The sequence below is a fragment of the Sander lucioperca genome, chromosome 14, assembly GCF_008315115.2.
Source record: "Sander lucioperca isolate FBNREF2018 chromosome 14, SLUC_FBN_1.2, whole genome shotgun sequence".
In the NCBI taxonomy this organism is placed as follows: domain Eukaryota; kingdom Metazoa; phylum Chordata; class Actinopteri; order Perciformes; family Percidae; genus Sander; species Sander lucioperca.
In genome coordinates, this window is record NC_050186.1 from 28044894 (window position 1) to 28067150 (window position 22257).

Genomic DNA, 22257 nt, shown 5'->3' on the forward strand with positions numbered 1-22257 from the left:
AATATTATAGATCGCTTAAAGAGATCGCTTCCTTGATAGTTCCCATTAACAGCAGATAAACCCAATAATAGTCCTGGTCACAGGGACCAATAACAGAGATAGTATTTTCTTTTAAGGGAAATCTTTTATTAGACTTTTTATCTGTTTTAATCCTGTATTCTTTTAATTATGATACATTAAGTTTGTTTTAAAAACCAAATCTGTCTGCATGTTGTTTGGGATGGCAAAACTCCCCAGTAGAGAAATATATTGAACTCTTTTTGAAAGTCATACACCAACCCCATGACAATATCATAAGCTTAATACATTTAACTTTGCAGCAAATGAGTCTTTTCTCTCAACACCAAAACAGTTCTCTTTAGGATCCCAGCAAACCCCCAACCAAAGAATAAACAGTCTCACAGTCCCCGCTGGATAACGAAAACTAAACTTAGTGACGCCTCTCACGCCTAATAGTCAATCTTTGATTTTCATCTTGTGTTTAACTCAGATGTTGGCTCCAGGGAATAACAGCCTGTAAGCGTGAAAAATGGATGACTAAGAAAGACAGATTTTTTAACTTGTTGCCTGGGACTGGCAAGCTACGAGACACTCTCTGGACAGATACTAGTGAGTGGCCGCAAGCCATCTTGGTTTGAAAGTGCCGGCATCCAGGCGGTCTGGCGGTGCGTCTGTGGTGCATGGCATGTGTGATTAAAGGCGGTGATCACTACAAGCTGATGTAAATGATGTAAGTTAAAATAGCTGCAATAGCTATCAGGGTCTACCATAATCAATGATCACATTTGTATTTGTCCCTGAGTGTGAAATGTATCAATGATAATGTTGTGACAAAGAAGCAAAAGGGTGAGATTTGTATTTATTTTTCTATAGTTACACCCCGAACTATAGAAAACGGGCATTTATTTAGAAAAATAAAATTAGAAATACAATTTTTGCAAAGAACTTTAGAAAATGGGATTTTATTTTGAAGGCAAAGAAAACAAGGGGCGTGGCATGAGCAGTCACCATGGGCCTATAGAAAACAGGCTTTTATTTTGAAGGCGAAGAAAACAAGGGGCGTGTCGTATGGGCCTATAGAAAACAGGCTTTTATTTTGAAGGCAAAGAAAACAAGGGCCGTGGCGTGAGCGGCCACCATGGGCGGCTACTGGGCGTAGCGTGAGCGGCCACCATGGGCGTTGCGCGAGCGGCTACTGGGCGTGGCGTGAGCGGCTACTGGGCGTGGCGTGAGCGGCTACAGGCAGCAGCTGGACCTTATTGGTTGCAGTTGTCGTGAGGTCAGGGGCTGGCTCTGCTCTGCGTTTTCCTGGTGTTCCACCACGGGACGCCGTTGTACGTCACTCTGACCGTCAATACTAGCGGTGACCGGTGCCACGCGTGTTGTCAAGGCGGTTTAATAAGAAGTGCACACACTGCTAGACATAACGTACAGTTTGTTAACACTCGGTGTAGCGGAGAGTTTACGATTAACTGTGACATTTTAAAGCGTGGTTATAGTGAAATCGGTTAACCACTGCATCCCTATTTCCAAGAGGTCGTCACCTGTGTTTGGTCAGCACCTGAGCTTCCAGACAGCTTTCATAGCAGCCGAAACTAACTGAACCAAACGGGCCAGCGCAACGGAGTTAGTTTGAATCATACTACACTTACACTGTAGTCAGAGGTTATAATACCTCAGATATGCTGTAACCTACCTTATAGATATAGCAGGTAAAGTTAACTGGAAACACAAGTGATGAGCTTCTCTTCGCTAACCACAACATAATGCCAAAAAACCTTCTCTGTTTTTGTGAAGGTAATCACTGAAAATGTGCTTTAACGGTTAGAGAGATTGTGTTACCTGCAACAGACATTCACCATGAAAATAGTTTTTTTATTCAACAAAAACATTGTGCGTATTATAGGGGAATAAGAAAGCATGTCGACAACCTGTACAAACAGACATGCACACACTAGTGTTGATGATGATAATAAATGGTCTCTGATTGACAGAAATGAGGACGGTGGTCATGCTGCGAGAACATCAAGCGCGTGCGTGCGTGCGTGTGTGCGTGCGTGTGTGTGTGTGTGTGTGTGTGTGTGTGTGTGTATGGAAAGTTTAATGTGTGTGTGTGTGTGTGTGGAAAGTTTAATATGTGTGTGTGTGTGTGTGTGTGTGTGTGTGTGTGTGTGTGTGTGTGCGTGTGTATGTGTGTTTGCACCTGTGCGAGCTCTATAGCCCCACTGTTCTCATCTGGTCCCCAACCAAACTCTATAATTAACTGTCGGCCTTGCCCATCTCCCCAACACGCGTGCACACACGCACACACGCACACACGCACACACGCACACACGCACACATACACACACACACACACACACACACACACACACACACACACACACACACACACACACACACACACACGTCAAACAGCGTGTGGTGATCAGACTGTCATCAGATCTGTTTAGGTATTTTTTTATGTCTTCTCATGGTCCTGATAATTAAGAATTAAAAACATAAATGTTTTTGTTCTTTAACTGTCATAATATCATCAGAAGTCGACATATGGGCCACGGTTATGAACAAAGACTATGACAATGAAACGCAATAGATAAATCACAATAATTGTCAAAAACTAAAAAAGAGTTCTGTGTCAATGGTAATATGAAAACATTTTGTTTTCACAAAAGATGAAAACAAGACTTTCTAACTTTCATATTCACTGGAGATACCCCGAAGACTCCTTTTCACATTTCAGACACATCCCTCACGGAAACCACTGCAGCCATAATGAGCTTACAGCCTTGAAGACAACATTTATCGGAAACGACTTGCCTGCACCTCCAAACACAAATTCAACCAAACTGTCAGGTAGCTATTGTTGCTGCTGTAAAGTGATGTGTAGTTTCCTGTTTGGTTTGGAACAAGTGGACGCCAGCACGGCTGTTGACATTAATTGCTTGGAGCTGCAGTTTCTCTAAGGCCTCCTGCACATTGGCTGCGTGGCGTGAGCGTGGCATTTCTGTTGCGTGTCAGTTGCGTGGCGGCTGCGTGGCGTTTTCTAAGTCTTTGCACACCAGAAACGTGTCTGCTAGCCTTGTCTGTACACATGTAGCCTATGGTTCCCATTTCCCCTCAAGCAGTAGTATACTTAATGTTAAACATAAATATATACTGATTTGATTACAGCAAAGACAAAGTCGGCAGTATTGACGGCAAAATAGGCTACAGAATATTTCGTTCTGTATTGACAGGTGCAATATTTGAAAATTGATAATTTTTTTTTTTCTAATTACATTTATATCTGCATTTATGTCAAAACCTTTCAAACATCAACATGTCATTTATTAATATGTATTTGTGTCAAAATGACATATAAACATCTTTTCGTATTCTATTTTGCCTGGAAAGGCTTCCAACACGCTTGCGTGTCGCGTGGAAAATAGGCGTCGTTATTATTATTTATTATTATTATTATTTCTAGCATACACGCGTTTGAGCCGCGCCTGAGACATGCATGTCACGCAGGTAGTGTGCAAGCTCTAACCTGTTAACATGGGAGCCGAAATAAAAACGGACATGCCACGCAGCTGACACGTTCACGCCACACAGACCATGTGCAGGAGGCCTAATGCTGCACTGAGAAAACTCTCATCATTTTCTCCACAGGGAGTTTGACTATTTCATAGCTGTTATAATGTGTTTAGGGCCACAACTAACGTCATTTTGATTATCGATTAATCTGCCAATTAGTTTCATGATTAATCGTTTAGTCCACAGGTCTCAATCTCAAGGCCCGCGTGCCAAATCCAGCCCCTCACAAATTTGGACACGGCCCACATATCAATTTAGGCACCAAACTAAAAAGACAGGAAACTGTTTTTAAACTGCAATTACGCTACACTCAAAGCAGAATTTGGCAGATTTCTGACTTTGAGACTCAGAAATATTCAGACGGTGAAACCTGTTGCGAGTCGGCTGTGTAGTAGCCTACTTTAAAAAAATTTAATCATTGTTTTCCTTGATTTGCTAAACTCTATGATGGCTAAGGAACTTTTTCGCTGACTTTTGTAGGGCTTTATGTCGACCAAACTCTAAGTGAAAAGGCCATATGGGGCATGCAATATCATAGTCAAAGATAGTTTACTTTTTCGTTAAACAAAAGCATGTCAATAAATGACATGTCTGGCCCTTGATGCCATTCTCATTTTGCAGATTGGCCCTTGGTGAAATTCATTTTGACACTCCGGAAATGTCAAAAATAATTGTAAAAAAAAAGAAAGTACAACACAGTTTCCCAGAGATGTCGGCAATTGCTTGTTTTGCAGTAAGAGAAAGCAGGAAATCATCACATATTTGACTGAAAAAAAAGACAGAATCTCTTATCAATCAATTATAATTATATAATTATAATCAATTATTAACATAGCTGCCCGTTAATTTACTTGCAATCGACTAATCAATTAATGGACAAATGGTCTCAGCTTTAATTGTGTTGATGTGTCACTCCCAGCTATTCTTATAACTTCATTATGACTGACATTTATACCTTTCAGTGCTCAAACTGCAACGGACTCTTCAACTCCTTTCAGCACTTGACTCTTTCAGTAATGCTTCAATTCTTTCCAGTAATTCAGTTGTAACAGCCACTTTAACTTCTTTCAGTGGTTCAGCTTGAGGCTCAACTTAATTTCCTTTAAAGGTCCTATGACATCCTGCTTTTTGGATGCTTTTATATAGGCCTTAGTGGTCGCCTAATACTGTATCTGAAGTCTCTTTTATATAGACCTTAGTGGTCGCCTAACACTGTATCTGAATTCTCTTTTATATAGGCCTTAGTGGTCCCCTAATACTGTATCTGAAGTCTCTTTCCCGACATTCAGCCTTGGTGCAGAATTACAGCCACTAGAGCCAGTCCCACAATGAGCTTTCCTTAGGATGTGCCATTTCTGTGTCTGTAGCTTTAAATGCTATTGAGGAGGAGAGAGAGGGGGGCAAGGTGGAGGGTGGGGGTGTGGCCTTGACCAACTGCCATGCTTCGCTTGTTTTCAAGCCATGATGTCTCTCTCTTTCTCATGGGGGGGCAAATTCTCTGGGTGGGCAAAGCAGAGAAAGGGGAGGTAACCTTTCCCCTTATGACGTCATAAGGAGCAGATTCCAGATCAGCCCATCTGAGCTTTCATTTTCTCAAAGACAGAGCAGGATACCCAGGGCTTGGTTTACACCTATCACCATTTTTAGCCACTGGGGGACCATAGGCAGGCTGGGGGAACTCATATTAATGTTAAAAAACCTCATAAGGTGAAATTTTCATGACATGGGACCGGCTTCCACTTCACTAGTTCACGTCAACTTCAAATACAACTTACTTTCCTGACATATCTTCAACTTCAGCTATCAATGTGATCCAAAAAGACCTTTCAAACACTCCAAAGACTCAACATGTTGAGATACTGATGCATCAAACCTGAACACAACATCAACATTATGAAAAGCAGAAAGAAAGACACACACATGATTTAGCATAACTATTTACATGTCAAATTGTGCGAGTCACAAACAACAGGTCAGATTATGTAGGAAGGTAGAGGAGAGGAGATGAGAGGAGAGGAGATAAGAGGATAGGAGTGAAGGAAAACGTAGAGGAAACCAGATAAGAGATACTGAGGAGAAATAAGAGGAGAAAACAAGAGAGGAGTTGTTGAATATCTACAAAATATGAAACCTTTCTAAATGTATTGCCTTATAAAACAAAAGACAATGGGGGACATAGGAGATGAGAAGCAAAGATCATTTTATATAACGCAAAGAGAAGCTTCTTGTACTCACTGAACTACATTCATGTTATTATTCTGGGTAATGAACACACGCACGCACACGCACACACACACACACACACACACACACACACACACACACACACACACACACACAGTAAGAATTAAGAGTCAGATTATGTCTCTATATCTTCTCCTGTAAAGCTGCTTAAACTGTCTAACACACACAATCCCACAGTGTGTGTGTGTGTGTGTGTGTGTGTGTGTGTGTGTGTGTGTGTGTGTGTGTGTGTGTGTGTGTGTGTGTGTGTGTGTGTGTGTGCGTGTGTGTGGCTGGACAAGCACAGGAAGTGATGTAATGATCACATTCAGGAAGTTGCCCATGTCCTGTTTTGTTACATGATTCATTCTCTCTCTCTCTCTCTCTCTCTCTCTCTCTCTCTGCTTTCTTTCCCTTGCTTCCCTCTTTCCTTTCCTCCACCTCTTTTTCCTTCTCTCCCTCCATTTCCTACTTTCCCTTTTCCTCGCTTCCCCTTCGATTCATCGTACTTTCCATACCTTCTCTCCCTTCGCTTGTTGCATATCCTTTCTTTACTCTTCTTCTGACTTCTTCCTTCCTTCCACCCTTCCTCTTTTCTTCACTTATTTCCTTTTTCTTTCCTTCTTATATTCATTTAATCCTTCTTTCTTCCCTCTCTCCTTTCATTCCTTTCCTACATTCATTTTCTTCTCTCCCTCCTTCCCCTTTCTTAATGCTGTTTTAGCCTCCTTTCTCTCCTAGTCTCCCTTGAGGAGCCCTTGAGCAAGGCACAGCAGCAGACGGCACCTCCATCTCAATCTCGACACACAGCGCTTGAGAAAGAATCTCTTCCCTCACTCTGTCTCCGTGGTTACGGAGCTCTGATCGAGAGGACAGTTGGAGATGGGGATGGAGATGCCACATCGATTGGCATCTTGTTACCATAGTAACGAGGAGAGAGAGAGGACAGGAATGACCATAATCAAGGCTAGGAGAATAGGTTTCCATGGATAGAGGACAAAAATCTGTATTTTGTATTGATTGGTGGTTATTATTGATGGACTTTTGTTGATTGGAGTTTTCCGTTTGACTGAACGTTTAGCTGTTCAAAGACCCAATGGTCATAACATTCATTTCAAAGATGAACAAGCAAAATGTAACTTTCACCAAGTGGAAAAAATATACTTGTGTGATTTTGTTTTTCTCTGCAACTCAATCATGATTTGTTTTGGTTATGGATTATTCATTGATATGATCAGATTTAAGGCCTAGATTAAAAGGTAGGGGAGAACCGGGACGAATGAAACAGTTTTTAATTAAACATCATTTACAAAGACATCGTAAAACACTGAAAGCTAATATTTTGTCACTAGCAACCTACATCTGTCCTCTGTCAAATACAGTTGCATTTTCAGCTCTGAACCAAACCGTTCGGGAGTTATTTAAGCAGAAGTCGGACGTGCGTTTTGTTTCATTCGTCCCTCCTGGCCTGGACGAATGAAACAGGCATGGGGGACGAAAGAAACATACAGTTTAAGCTATGTACACTTCCCACAACTTCAATATTTGGCAACATATCATGAATGGTACTTCAGATAGGTGTTATTTCAGATAGATTGCTGCAGGGCTATACCTCTTGGTGAATGTATGTTAACAACTCATTGCTGTCATCGTGAAGCGTGTATCTCGCGGTCATGGAAATACCATGCACTATGCCATTTATATAGCTAGAATAATACATGTTTCCAATTATATAATGTTTCTATAGTACAAAATGTTATTTCTTATGTGGGTAAGGCCACCGCACATCCAAATAAGTGCCTTTCATGACCCACAGGCCGTCAGTCTCCATAGGTTAACATGGCAAAACTCGACCCCCTACCTGATAGCCCCAAATATATTTACATCTTTCTAAAACCACTTCTCCATGTCTCACCTGCATAAAATATAGTATAAACACAGATATGTGTGCATGGGGTTTACTGCCTGGTCGGGACGATTGAAACAGCTGTTTCATTGGTCCCGCCATAGACATTTGGCATTATAGGCTGTTTTGCATCCATTGCAAACAAACATGCAATGTGAGTCTGGGACTGGAGAGAGCACTAAATGGTCTACTGAATAAGCATGACGTTGAACCTTTAGATGAAAAACCCTCATTAATAATCAAAAAAAATAAACTGCTAATGAAGTTTACTTTTGATCAAAAATCGTTTATCGCCTGTAACTCTGTGATAAAAGGACGTAACAGGAAGGTATTTGGCTGAGCAACGGAGGTTAATATGTTCTATGTTTTGTCCAAATGATGTCTGTCTATGGTCGTTGCACTCGGAGAAAACTGGAATGTTTCATTCGTCCCCCGTTTCAATCATCCCGGTATGCCCCTAAATAAGGTAAAGGTAATAAAGGTAGATTTAAGGTTGCAAGTGACGAGTGAAGTCAAAGAATTGTGTGAGTTAGAATTAGGCCTGTAACAATTATTACATAATTGTCTGATTGCAATTCTTTTACATAATCACCGTTTCTTTGTTTAACCGCAATTAATTGCTAACATTAGTTAAGGTCTTAAAGGGTACGACTGCTAATGGTAATTGTCAGGTTTATGTTAATTTAAGATAAAAAATACAATGTTTTATGATAATAAAGAGGCGTGGTTTACTTCATAGGCTGTGTACTTGTGTTATTAAATTATCTGGGTCACGTAACAGTGATATATAACCAAATGATGTATTCTGGGATTCAAAACTTTAACTTGTTTGCCAAAGTAATACATAAATATATATTTTTTTTTCTTAATTTCACTGAAAGAGACAATTATATTGTTTATCACATTTATTTCTGAGAGAATTAATTGTACAGTAAAATGTGGAATTGTTACAGCTCTAGTTAGAATATCACATGAACCGTTGTATGAGAACGCGTTGCGTTGGGAGGTGGTCGAGGTGAATGGTGGGGGCACAAAGTGCAGAACTATACCACCCTTAACCAAGTGCATTGAGTGCCTTAACGTGCTCATATTATGCTCATTTCCAGGTTCATAATTGTAGTTAGAGGTTATATCAGAATAGGTTTACATGGTTTAATTTTCAGAAAACACCATATTTTTGTTGTACTGCACATTGCTGCAGCTCCTCTTTTCACTCTGTGTGTTGAGCTCTCTGTTTTAGCTACAGAGTGAGGCATCTCACTTCTGTTCCATCTTTATTGGGAGTTGCACATGCTCAGTAGCTAGGTAAGGACTACTAGCCAGTCAGAAGCAGAGTATGAGGGCGTGCCACGCTAGCAGCTAGGCGAGCATTATAACGTGTGTTACAAAGTGACGCACATTTGTCTCTGAAGTAAAGGCTGGACTACAATAGAGCTGTTTGGAGCAGTTTGTGAACAGTGTTTTCTGTTGGAGATGGTAAGTCCCTTTGGGGTGGACTTTGGGCTTTTTCACTTTGTAAACCTATAATGTGCACAAGAAAGATATATAACACAATAAAGGAAAGGGAAACAAGCCAAAAAGCATAATATGAGCACTTTAACATAACCAAGAGTTTATCATGCTTTAGTTGCTACGAGCAGTCGACCGTTCTCTGGGATTTGTTTTCATGCTAATCGAATGTGACCAGTTTTAGCGCAAACCGCTAATTAGCTTATAACGCTAGTCGTCAGGGCACAGGTAAAGTAAAAAGAAATTGCAATTTCTATACCACTAACAAGGCTCAAAATAGCACCACACTTCCATGGTAGCATAATGAGGGTCCCTATATGTAAACCGAAGCATTGAGAACTTTGTAAGTGTACAGACAGTTTATTCAAAAGATAGTTTATAAAGACAGTACCGTTCACGTATACATGCAGGCACCATCTTGGTCATGACCAGTCGAACGACAAACGCCGTGTAACTAGTAACCAGTAACATAGCTCAAGCACGGCGTTCGTTTTGCGCCAGATTTATCCTTTAACAATCAGTGCTTTTAAATGCAGTTTAAAAAACGATTACATTCGGGTTAAGGCAATATCCCAATTTCTCTAACACCATGTAAACTCCTTACCCCGGTTAAGTTATCATTAAACCTGGTTAACAGACCTAGAGAACTCCTTCAGTAACCGGGGTAATCCTGCATGTATACGTCCTAAACGGAGTATGATCGGGTTATGCGTCTGTGCATGCTCCAACACACCCTCTCCACTCCGCTGCAGTGTTTTTTGACCAGGAAATAATACAAATCATTGCTATGATACAACAAAACAGCACTGGGCGTTAGTTAGCTAACGCTAACGTTAGCTTGCTAATTCCACCGGGCACTGGGCGACAATGTACCAAAAAAAAGCTACTTAAGGGAACATGTAAGGAGGAAATCAGGGTTCAAGAGGTTAATGGCAAGAATTTCATTCATATGTCTGTCTCACGCACATTCGGTAAATGTGTCAGTGTGTCCGTCAGAAACTTTTTTTTGCACATGCACACACAAACACACAGAGGCCAGCACTTCCTGTCATTAGGCAGCAGAGCTGTTCTATAATTAGAACATCTGGACCCAAGTAAGTTTGGTGCCAGTGCCCTCACACACATGCGCGTGCGCGCATGCAGGCAGGCAGGCACGCACACACACACACACACACACACACACACTTCCATAACAATGCAAACACACATCTAGACACACACAGGAAAACATTTGGAAACCATGTAACCACATGCAATCGCAGCAGCCAACACAGACATGCACACACCAGAAACTGTACATGATGTGTATATATATATATATATATATCATGTACAGTTTCTGGTGTGTGCAGTCACTTGTGTCTTTTGTTTTTTTCTGCTTGTTTTTCTGCTGTTTAGTTAAAAAAAAAGAACATTAAAGCAAGAAAACAAACAACAGCTTGGAGAGCTAATGGCACGCTAAATGAAGAGAGAGAATAGCTCATGTAGACAGAGAGACAGACAGAAAGGAGAGAGAAAAAGAGAGAAAAAACATTAGCGAGTTCAAACATGGTTTTCTTGAATCAGCCGCGTTGCGTGTGTTTTAAAGACAGCCGAGCTCAGGGCCCACAGAGGCCTTTCCAAAAAGAGAGATTAATATTTCAAAAAAGAAGGCCGATCCTTTTTGTTTTATTATTATTTTTTTTTCCATCTCTGTGGTGGGGGAAGAATAAGCGGTGCAGGCGATTCCTTTGACAAACCCCTTCGTCTCTCCGCACAGGCCCATGTGAAGTCGAGCCAACTGTGGCTTAGATCTCTACACACCATCACAACCAGAGGAACAAAAGGAAACTCAAAAAAAAAGGGACAAAATCTATGTGCAAACTGGTTGGAAGCTAAAAAGCAGCAGAGTTAGCAAAACTTTTATAAATACTAAGTGAAAACAATGTAGATGAAGGCACAGAGCCAAAAGCCTTGCTGGAAACTAGCTGTAAGCAGATGAAGAAAAAAAAAATGGAAACAGGGTTTATTGAAGTGGTTACTGATTTAATAATGACATGATTGTGCAGTTATGATTGGAACACTTCATGTTTACTGTAGCTGGAAGTCATCTAAACTGTTGCCGCCTTCTACAAATGTGAATTAGTGTTACTAATTTCACCAAAGACTTCTGCGTTATAGATGTTGCCATTTCCCATTGAAGCCCTGCATACTGCCATGACTTCACTATAAGCATACATACTACAACTCGAGCCAAGAAAACTTCATGAAATTTACTCAATACTAAAATAAAGTGTGGCCGGATTGGCTCGGTGGGTAGAGCAGGCGCACATATACTGAAAAGCCCCAAAAAAATAATCTTTAAAAAAAAAAAATATATACTAAAATAAAGTTCATTAGACCAAACATTTATGGTTCAGAAACATCACCAACAACGGTCGATAAGCCTAATTATGCAAAACCTATGTAATGCAATGGCCAATAAATATATACTCGCTTCAGATTGGCTGGCAGGTATAAATTACGCATTAAACGTAGGGTCTATTTTGGGCCCTGGGTTGCTCACCTGGTAGAGCGCGCACCCATATAAAGAGGCTTAGTCCTCAATGCAGCGGCCGCAGGTTCAACTCCGACCTGCGGCCCTTTGCTGCATGTCATTCCCCCTCTCCCCTTTCAAGTCTAATCTGTCCGGTCGGAAATAAAGGCCTAACATGCGCCAAAAATAATCTTAAAAAAAAAAAAACATAGGGTCTATTTTGACTTGTCATTTCAAATGCATTCTAAATGTGTGATTTAATACACTTTCATTTACACTTAGCAGCATAGTGTATGCCTCATCTTGCCTCGAAAAACGTGCTCTGGTTCATTGGCATTTCTTTAAACTAATCACAATCGTCTTGGGCGAGCCCCGGTGCCTCTGCAAAATAGTCTCAGGAAGGAACTTGTTTTGGTGGAACGTGTACGTTCAAAAGTTGTTTTAGTCGTGCAACAGAAACTCAGATTCAACAGAGAGTCTTGCTAGCTGTCTGGATTTACCCTGCAGAGATCTGAGGAGCAGTTAACCATAGTCCTTATGGTTCGGATCAAACTGAAAAGTCCGAAAGTCCAGACCAAATGAGGTAGGTGTGAAAGCCCCCTTAGTTGGATCATGTACCTTTCTAATGTCAAAACAGCTAGGTGTAAATGCAACTCTGGTCCCATTCATACACTTGTGTCTCATATGCTTAGCCACATACTGTATATGCTTCTTTGCCAATCACAAACCTAATTGCCCCACTCTAATCAAGAGGGTGGGGGTATTGCACTAGAAGCTGTTTAGTAAGAGCAAAAAAAAATGCCAGAAGAAGAATAACTTGTACACTTTGACAGTTCAGTTTCAATTTAAAAATAACAATTAGGTTGCTAGAATGCATGCATATGCAAAAGATTGTTCTTGTCTTTAGGGGCTCTCACTCACCCAGACAGATCAATGCTCTCTTAACCACACAGATCATTCAGCAGTTACACTGATTAGGGATCAGATGAATATTACAACATGACCGCAGGGTTTAAAATCACTGGAGCCTTCTTCCTCCTGTCGCTTTGCATGTGACAGAAAAAACGATGTCTAATTTCAGCCAGACTCTCAGACTCTTACTCCCACTGACAACTGACATAGTAACAGTTGGGAGAAGTAAAGGTGTGTCTTGGAGAGACAGATTCATTTACACCTTTTTCATCTGGCTTTACTTAGAGAAAATCATTTGCCTTGATGCCTTCTTGGATGCATTTACACTTAGCAGATAGCTAGTGAATTCACCCAAGACACATAAAGTGGCTAAGTGTAGATGGGATACGAGACACATTAGAGCAATCAGATGTCAATCTGATTATTCAAACCACCTCTGGTAGGGCTGTAAATACTTTTGAGGACCCTGAGGTCATGTCGTTGGTATATTTTCTGGGAATCTGGGGGTTTTATAGCAACTTAAGTGGAGTTGACATTAAACTCATATTCATACTTGGTGAATATGTTATAGGCTGATTCCAGGCCACTTCTTTTGACTCAATATATTGTTGAAAAGGCAAGAAGCACAATCCATTCCAACCCTTCGTAGATATAGCTACAACAAGTAGTGTGCTGTAATTGGTATGTAGTCCAGGCATTTATTGCTGTATGCACCACAGTGACTGCTCTGTATAAGGTCACGAAGACCTGCGTAAAGACGAGGTCGCTCAATGGTGTTTTAAGGCCCCAACATCTCCTTCAAGGCAGCGCTGCCACTATTGATTTCAAGGCACCTAACCCTAACCCTAACACTAACCCTAACCATTGCCTAATCGACTTCCAAGGCAGTGCTGCTACCGTTGACTTCAAGGCACCTAACCCTAACCTTAACCCTAACCCTAAACATAACCATTGCCTAATGGAGCCGTTGGGGGCTTAAAACACTGATAAACGACAAGGTTGGTGTAGATAAGTGGGTCATAAAACAGAGCTTTCAAGAGGTGTAGCGGAGTTCGCGTCTCGGAGAAACCACAAGACGTTCAGCCAGGAAATGCATGTTTGTGTCCCAGGAGCACTACTTAAGGTGACTGGTGATTTAATCCAAACCGCAATGTTTTTTTCTAATCTTGACAAGTCATTTTGGTGCCTAATCCTAACTAGTCGTCACCGCATGACGACCACCTTTTGTCGGCTAAACTCAACTGCAGAGTACTCTAAAAACGACCAGCACCTCACGGTACTCTGTACCCGGCTCAGAGTAACATTTTCTCAGCCAAATTTAACTAACTGTAAAGACCGTAGGGCTGGGCGATATGGAGAAAATCAGATAACACAATATTCTTGACCAAATACATTGGTGTCGATATTGGGACAATATTGTAGGGTTGGCTATTGGTACTTTCACAAAACGTTTTTTTTACAATGAGATTTTAGATAAATAATCATCAATAATATGGTAAACAGTTTCAAGTGGAAAAAAAATCCCAGCTATATACTGACTATGTTTACATACATGCACAAAAATAATGTGAAGTCAAAACAAATCCGCAATTCTTCAAACGATATTCCCTCAAAATGTTTCACAACAGATTCTCTGAGAAAATTGAGTTATTATGTGCTTGTTTATCTTTTTAGGCAACGTAATTGCATATCACGATATCTCGATATATGATTCCATCACTATTTGATTCCATTGAAAGACGATAAATGATCACATTGAATTGTTGCCCAGCCCTAAAAGTCCGCTAAACTTAACTGTCATGTGACTGGTCGTAATGTGACCATCCAGGGCGCCTAATTCCATAGGATATCATACGAATTGGTGTGCATACGTTTTCATACAATATCATACGAACCTGTTGCTGAGAATGTGTTGGACGATGGCAGCTGAAATCACCGTCACAACACAACAAGTGTTTTGAGAGATTGATATCTCAAAATATGACTTCAAAGTACTTTAAACCACTCCCTTGAGGTAAACACCTGCGTCAATGGGTTGTCCCCACAACAAATAACAGTCAGGTAGGAAGACAGGTTGACAATGAGACAGTGAGACAGTCACGCTGACAAAGAAAGGCAGCGTTTCGGATGAGTTTTTGTCAGACTAAGTCTCTGGGTAGATCCGCGTTTGACAATTCAATTAAGGCTCCTTCCCCTTGTGTTCGTTGGCTTTATAAAACTCTATCTCATAGACACCTGCCAGCTTAAAGCTAATGCAAGTGGAGGGACGAGTTAGAGCCTAATCATACAGAGAGAGAAAGAGAGAGAGAGAGAGAGAGAGAGAGAGAGAGAGAGAGAGAGAGAGAGAGAGAGAGAGAGGAGCAAAGGGGTTTTTTGAAACTGGGGAAAGTCCAGTTGGTTGGATGACGAGAAGCAAAATGGTCTCTCAACTAGTGCAGAGAAGCCTAGAAAGTAAATCAGGAAACAGTTGTGCTGTGTTAAACAAGCTCAGAGAATTGTACCTTGACATCTGCTTTTAATTAGCGGGGGAAATAAAAACCATTCATCATCAAATTTCTTTCCTTATTGGAGCATCACTTGTATTCTAGCATATGTTAGCAGCAGTTTTTGGTGAACATTAGCTGTGTTCCCTCATTCACTGACTCACTATTCCCTATATAGTGAGTATTAAAAAGTGAACCATTTAGGGAATGACCAAATGAAATTTTGGACACTACACTGAAATTGTCTAAACATCATTGAGTGAGTAGATACGCCGGTATGTGCGCCGGTTATTTGTGTGACGGAGGTGGTAGCGCCCAGCATCATGTAAACAAACCGAAACAAAAATACTTCTAATACGTCCCTGAAACAAACCAAGCACTCAGAAGGATAGTAAAAGGTTGTGTTTACTGTATGTTGCATGTTAAATTTCCAATGTTTAGAAATGAAAGCCTGCTCCATTTTCCCTTTTCAGTTTTTGCGGGTCCTTCTGCTTCTTCTTCTAAAAAATAAAGTAAATTGTCGGGTACATTGTATAAAAGATCCTCTATACTAAAGATAGCACATTTCAAGCAGCACCAATGGTATGAAAACGGTACACACTTCCTGTCTCCTAAATGGGCGTGGCCTTGTTTGAAAGTGTAGTGAACATCACGTGGATGAATGAAAAGTTATATTTGTATAATTTATTAATATTTTCTTTTGCTAATGTTAGATATTTAACAAAGCTAAAACACATATTTAGCATCACGGAGATTAGTTTTTTAAGGGCGTTCACGAACGTTAGCTGACGTTAGCTTCTCTGTGTTGCCAGATCTCGGTCCTGAGACAGAAACAGGTCTCAAATAAATTTTCTTCTAACGTGTCGGTCTGAAAAAGGTCATTTTAGTGTCAGAATGTTCTGGAGATATGTGGCTTGTGAAAAATGGGTCCAATATTTACTTAAGTGACTATGGGGCGAAAGAATCAGTAATAATCTGTGTTCACGTTCACTTCTCCCATTGGAATCAAAACACTCAGGACCTGCCGCTACTCTACTAAAGAGGCATGGCCGTGGCGGGGTCCACGTGACACAGATACAGGAAACTACTCTGAGTTGGGGCTTCTCGGTTCTAAACCGTCTCTAATTGTATGTGCGCTCAAATTAGCTGTGCATTGTGGGTATTTTATAGTGGACTATAAAGTTTATGAAACTAACCGCTGAGATTTCGAACAGCACTACAACATGGCGAACACACTATTTAGTGCACTATTTCTGTGATAGGGAACGGTTTCCAACACGGCTATTCTCTTTCACACATTTTACTAGAATTCACCTGCTGGGCACATAGTTTAACTGTGGGTGTGTTTTATTTTGGTCACTCAGTATGATTTCTGGGTGGTGCATCAAACCGGTGATAAAGAAACGTAAACCTGTGCAATGGAGTCATAACCCTAAATTGAATCGACATTACAGTAACAATCTCAAAGATCTCCGTTTTGTTCCTTCAGCGATGAGCGGTAATACAACTCGACAGTGACCACCCACTTTTTTAACGTCTCTGGTTCCGGCAGGGTTTTTCCCTGATCAATATCTCCATTGACATTTCATTAAATGCTTATATAAAGAGTTTAAAGCATGGAACCAAGCCAACCAGCTACAAGATGAATCGTGACCATAAAACCTTTGATTCGGCGCAAAAAACATTTTGAAAACGACAATAGAGGCCAAGGTACAAGACTGTTGCTGCATTCTATTATTCTCAACGAACCGAGTCAGCCAGTCCAGCGTTCTGGTATGTTCTGCGCGTCCGAGTTGGAGGAAAAACATGGACGCCACCCGGAAAGCTGTTGTTGCAGTAGCAGTGGCCGAGGACCAGGTTAAAGTAAATTAGGTGAAAGTAAATCCTACAAGCTTCTAGCACTTACATTACATTTTTTGATTATGACTATGACTATTACCCCACCTTATCAAAACGCAGCCATTTGAACTAAAATTTTCACTTTATTACATGTTTTAGTTTATTTTGTTAGCAACGCTAGCCACGTTTAGCAACACCCGTTTGAAACAAGTCTTCATTCAATATTGCATTCACAACAAGACCGATTCCCATACCCACAGACAGTGCGCAGGCAGGTGCGGTAAACATTTCCATTGTAACGAGTTCAACCAATCAGAGACGCCGCTGTTTTGCTTAGGATTGTGGGTAGTGTAGTATTTCTCCATAAGATTGCGAATAAAACATGTTTTTGCTTAAAAAAAAGGTTGATTTAATACGGACTCGTGGTCAGTCTGCCTTGGATGGTTTAGACATTATGGCTAATAATCAAAATCCTTATGGAGAAAATAAAAAAAATGATTATTACTTCCGGAACCACACTGTTGAGCTCTATTGCAGTTGTGTTTTTGGATCTCACTTTCACTTGGTTATGAAGTTTCATCGTCAGTAGTCATTGCTCATTGCTTTTCTTTGTTTGTGAACATTGTCTCAGTGCTTGTCATGTATGCATTGCTTATGATGAAGGCTAACACTTCTTACCTAACAACCTGAGGCCTTGAATGCAACTTAATCATCCGAGTGTGTCACACTGAAACAGTTCATCCCGGATCAAGCCCTTTTCTGATTTCATTAGCACTAAAAACAACCTTTCCTTTATTTATTCCTCCTCTTTGCTTTCTTCTCCCCTCTCCCTCACCTCCCTGCCTCCTCTCGCTGCTCCTCCCCCCTCCTTCTGCCTTCATCTCTCCCTGCCTCTCTTTACTTTCTTTCTTCTTCCCTTTTATCTTCCGCCTGTCCTCGCTCTTTCATGGCGTCCTGTCGTCAAGTGTAAACATGACTGAGCGCCGAGCCAGAGGGGTTCGACTCCTATCAGCTCTGCCTCTGCTCTAGTTCTCCAGTCATGCCCCTCCTGCTGATACCGCAGAGGAAAACGGCGACATTCACTCCAAAATAAGAAATCAACCGCTAGAAAAGGTGACAACTGCTTTTATGTGACAAATAGCAGAGGAATATAAAGATGATCTGGTTTAAAAGGAAAGCAGGAAACCTTTACACGCTGAAACCTATGTTCTAGAGTTGATTTTAAAGCATAACTCTCGCCAAAATGCAACCTAGGGTCTTTTTGTGAATGTACCCGAGTCAAACTTTAGTTTAAAAGCATAATTAGGACAGAAGCGCCACTTTTAACAATTACCGTATCTTCGTTTTTCGGTCAAATGGCCTTCTGAATGGGAGAGCTAGGGGCACTACTATGATCGCATCAAAATCACTATTTTTAAAACACTAAGAAGGCTCGACACAACATGAAACTTTGCTCTAAGTATCACCAGGGGCTCTACACATGAACTCCAGCATTGAGAACATTGTTTGTGTACACGGAGTTTACTAAAAAGAGAGGTTTTGAACGACTTACTTTAGCAGTTGTTGTTGTTTCCGGGCACATTTTGGCGAGAGTTACGCTTTAAGATACTTTGAATTACTCAGAAATCATTGCAGTCAATTTTTCATTCATGTTTTTTTAGTCCCCTTTAGCTCTTAGTTTTGGTTTGAAACTCAATGATGAAGTCAAAGTACTGCAGTTTTCCATCAACACGGACCTGTTTCGAAATAGAACAGATATTTTGCTAAAATGTACATTTTGCGTTGGTATCCGATGCTGAGAGCCACTGACCAAGCGTCAGTATTTGACGAGTTGGGAGTGAGAACGGGTTGGCTTCAAGCTGGACAGACTACTGACTACTGACGGTTTCAACACTGTCCAATAAAAACATTTTTTAATCTCCATTTTAATGAGCTTGTGATTGGTGACCTGGTAACTTTGCCACTTCTGACGTAGCCATATTTACCTATTTTTTTTTAACCAATATGATTTTAACCTGTGTGTTTTCTTAACTACAGCTTTTTAGCTTCAAAGGGTATAGCCCTGGATTTACTTACTGCTGTTATCAGAAAAATTGTGTCTCACACGCTGCTTCCAAACAGCAGTCATTTAATAATTCATCCTAGATCTCCACTTCATCCACTACACCTCTTGATATTTGAAAAAAATATATATATATTTCATCTCAGACTGAAACTCTGGAGATCTGAAAAGTGCAGCAGCAGCTACCACAGTCTGACACAATGTATTTGGGTGTCGTGAATCTTTGCGGTTGGGACAGGATTATAAATAGCTGCACACACACTCACATCACATGCACCTGTACAGGAAGAGCCCTGTGCATTAGTTATGTAGCAGTTGGTCTGAGGCGGTAATGAGGGAAGTGAGAGCGGGCTCAGGTGAATTTCATCAGATGACCATAGAAACCAACACAGTGTTAGCAGCCATTTACTGAGAAACCAGTCCCACAAGCTACACCCTGCACACCCAGAATCTTCCCAGCAGCTGATTCAGACTGTTCCCTCCTTCACTTTTTCCTTTCTGATGCAGACAGTGTGATGCTCAGTGGCTTCTTGCTGTCCATAATGTTAAAGGCACATTACTTAAAGTGCCCATATTATGCTCATTTTCAGGTTCATAATTGTATTTAGAGGTTGTACCAGAATAGGTTTACATGGTTTAATTTTCAAAAAACACAATATTTTTGTTGTACAGCACATTGCTGCAGCTCCTCTTTTCACCCTGTGTGTTGAGCTCTCTGTTTTTGCTACAGAGTGAGGCATCTCACTTCTGTTCCATGTTTGTTGGGAGTCGCACATGCGCAGTAGTTAGGTAAGGATCACATCAGCTAGCTAGCTGTTTCTCTAACTTCAGTCATTACAAGGCAGGATTAGCTGGGAGACTTCTTCTAAACAAGGGCACACCAACTTTGTGTGGAATACCTGCAGAACAGGGACATGTAAGTAGTTCTTTTGTAGATTATGGTGAACTTGTGTGTGTTGTAGCAGTGTTTTGCCATTGAGAACGAGGGGGTTAGCCCCCTTGTTTCAGCTAGTGAAGTAGAAAGCCCTGCAGATTTTGAACAGCTCACCCGGAGACTGAATGCTAGTTACATTCAGAAACCCGTATCTCACTCAAAACAGCATGGATGTTTTTTTTCCAAGTTTGTATGCGTGTGGAAAACACAAAATAACACTCCAAAAAAAGTGATTTTTTCATAATATGGGCACTTGACAACAGCGATTTAGACCACGGCTGAAACGATTCCTCGAGTAACTCAACTAATTTGATAACGTACAGAAAATTACTACACAGAATACGCTTATGAGCAGGGTGCGAACTACGGGGGAGCTAGCGGGAGCTCGGCTCCCCTTAATAAGACATGAGCTCCCCTGAAAATGGGATTTGTGAAATTTTGGGGTGGGTCTCTAAAAATATTGACAATGTGTCATTTTGACGTGCAATTTCAGTTTTGTGTAATGTGATCATTGTCGATTATTATGTGTACTATTGCAAAAATATCATTCATTCATGCAAGATGGCGATTTAAACCTAATTCAAGATAACTATACATGCTATTCTTCACATGAGCATCAAGGCGTGGCGGCGCTGCAGTGCAAATTCAACTCATGTTTAATACATGTTAACTCAAAGATTCATAGAAAAAATATAAACGTTGGAGGCCATTAATCGGCGCGCAAAGTCCTTGAAATCTATTCTGCAGTTAGCATCATATAGCCATGGCAAAAAGAAAACAAGGCAGTTTAATTCATTTTGGTTTTACTCAGAAATTGTGAAATTGTGTGCTGCAAGCCCTGTTAGCATACCTCCCGCCGGGGTGACAATGCAAGAAGTAGCTGAAGAAATAATGTCCTCTCTGGCTGAAGATGGTGGTGGTAACAGCTCGTCAGAGGCCAGTCACGATCCTAACCCCTCTTGCTCCTCTTTCCGTCAAATTGGAACAGCTAGAAGTGGAGAGACTGGAAGAGCCGATATACATGGCTGTTTGTAAAGGATGGAAGATTGGGGTGCGTCGCTCAGGCCTAATTGAACGGATGAATGATGGTATTCTTCGGTAGCCTGAGTAACTTTAACAGTTAATGTGAAATCTCAAAGACAGCCTGATGCTATGTTTATAGACTATTTGTGGGTGGCTGTTTGCAGTTTGACCTATCAATTCCTGTTGATAAAGTATAATAGGGTAAATCCTGTATAGTACATATACTTGTAGCTGTTATGTGTCTTTGTAAGTCATTGTAAGTCGCAAGTGCACCCCGGTGGAAAAAATAAAAAAAAGTAAGGTAAACACTGTGACACTGAAACACTGAACACAGGTTCGAACACTGCTTATGGGCGGTCTACAGGTGAGGTGAAAATGAAAAGAGAGAGAAAATAGCAAGGGGTGAAGAGAAGAGAAAAGGCCAGAGAAAATGACAGAAAGTGTCCAAAGTTTGGGATCATTTTAAGATAAAATAAAACCTCTGTTCAATGTTTATATTGTAAAACCGAACTAGCTTACAGTAGCACGACGTCAATGCTTCAGCATTTCAGCAGAAAGCATCCGATCCAACGTTACAAAGCCAGTCCACAGAGCGAATCTGACACAAAGTAACCTGGGGAACCTAATTCGCGCTAAACACAAAGTACATCTGCGCCTGATGGAAATGTCATTATTTTTGCTAGTATTTGGTTGTAAGCTAAAAAATATATATGCAGGAACGATAAATCGTGCAACGACAACCGATCTGGCAGCAATCTGGTCAGATTCTAAAGAGTCGGGAGCAATCGATTTGTGGCTAAATCGGGCCGAATCTGTCTGCCCAGGTTAAGTGAAAACTTTGCCTTCATGGTGGCACTGCGTTTTAAATCAGGGGATCACTAGTCTATATTGACCAGGTTTTATTTCCGGCATTGCTCCGGTGCCGCCGGAAATTCTGCCGGATGTCCCGCATTTCGGCCGGATGTCCGTTACCTTCCGCTTTCTTTGTGTTGTCATTTTAAACTCCGGTGGATTTATGAGGACTATGGTTAACTGCTCCTCAGATCTCTGCAGGGTAAATCCAGACAGCTAGCTAGACTATCTGTCTGAGTTTTCTGATGCACGACTTAAACAACAAACAAAGTTCCTTCCGGAGGCTATTTTGCAGAAGCACCCTTTCTCCATCCGGAGCAAGACGATTGTGATTGGTTTAAAGAAATGCCAACAAACCAGAGCACGTTTTTCTCCCATCCCAGAATGCTGTGTGGACTAGCCCCTCCTCCACAGCGCTGT

At 41.0% G+C, this 22257-nt stretch overlaps 1 protein-coding gene and 1 long non-coding RNA gene across 5 annotated transcripts in view; one reads left to right on the top strand and one right to left on the bottom strand.

Moving 5' to 3' along the window:
* LOC116034850 (transcription factor 4) overlaps positions 1-22257 on the bottom strand; it is a 321332-nt gene that overhangs the window by 238629 nt on the left and 60446 nt on the right. The gene's annotated exons all lie outside the window — the stretch shown is intronic.
* On the top strand, positions 1477-20536 carry LOC116034852. The gene is made up of 3 exons (XR_004101220.1): positions 1477-1489; positions 4470-4479; positions 20286-20536. It is a non-coding gene; the product is annotated as an uncharacterized LOC116034852 (long non-coding RNA).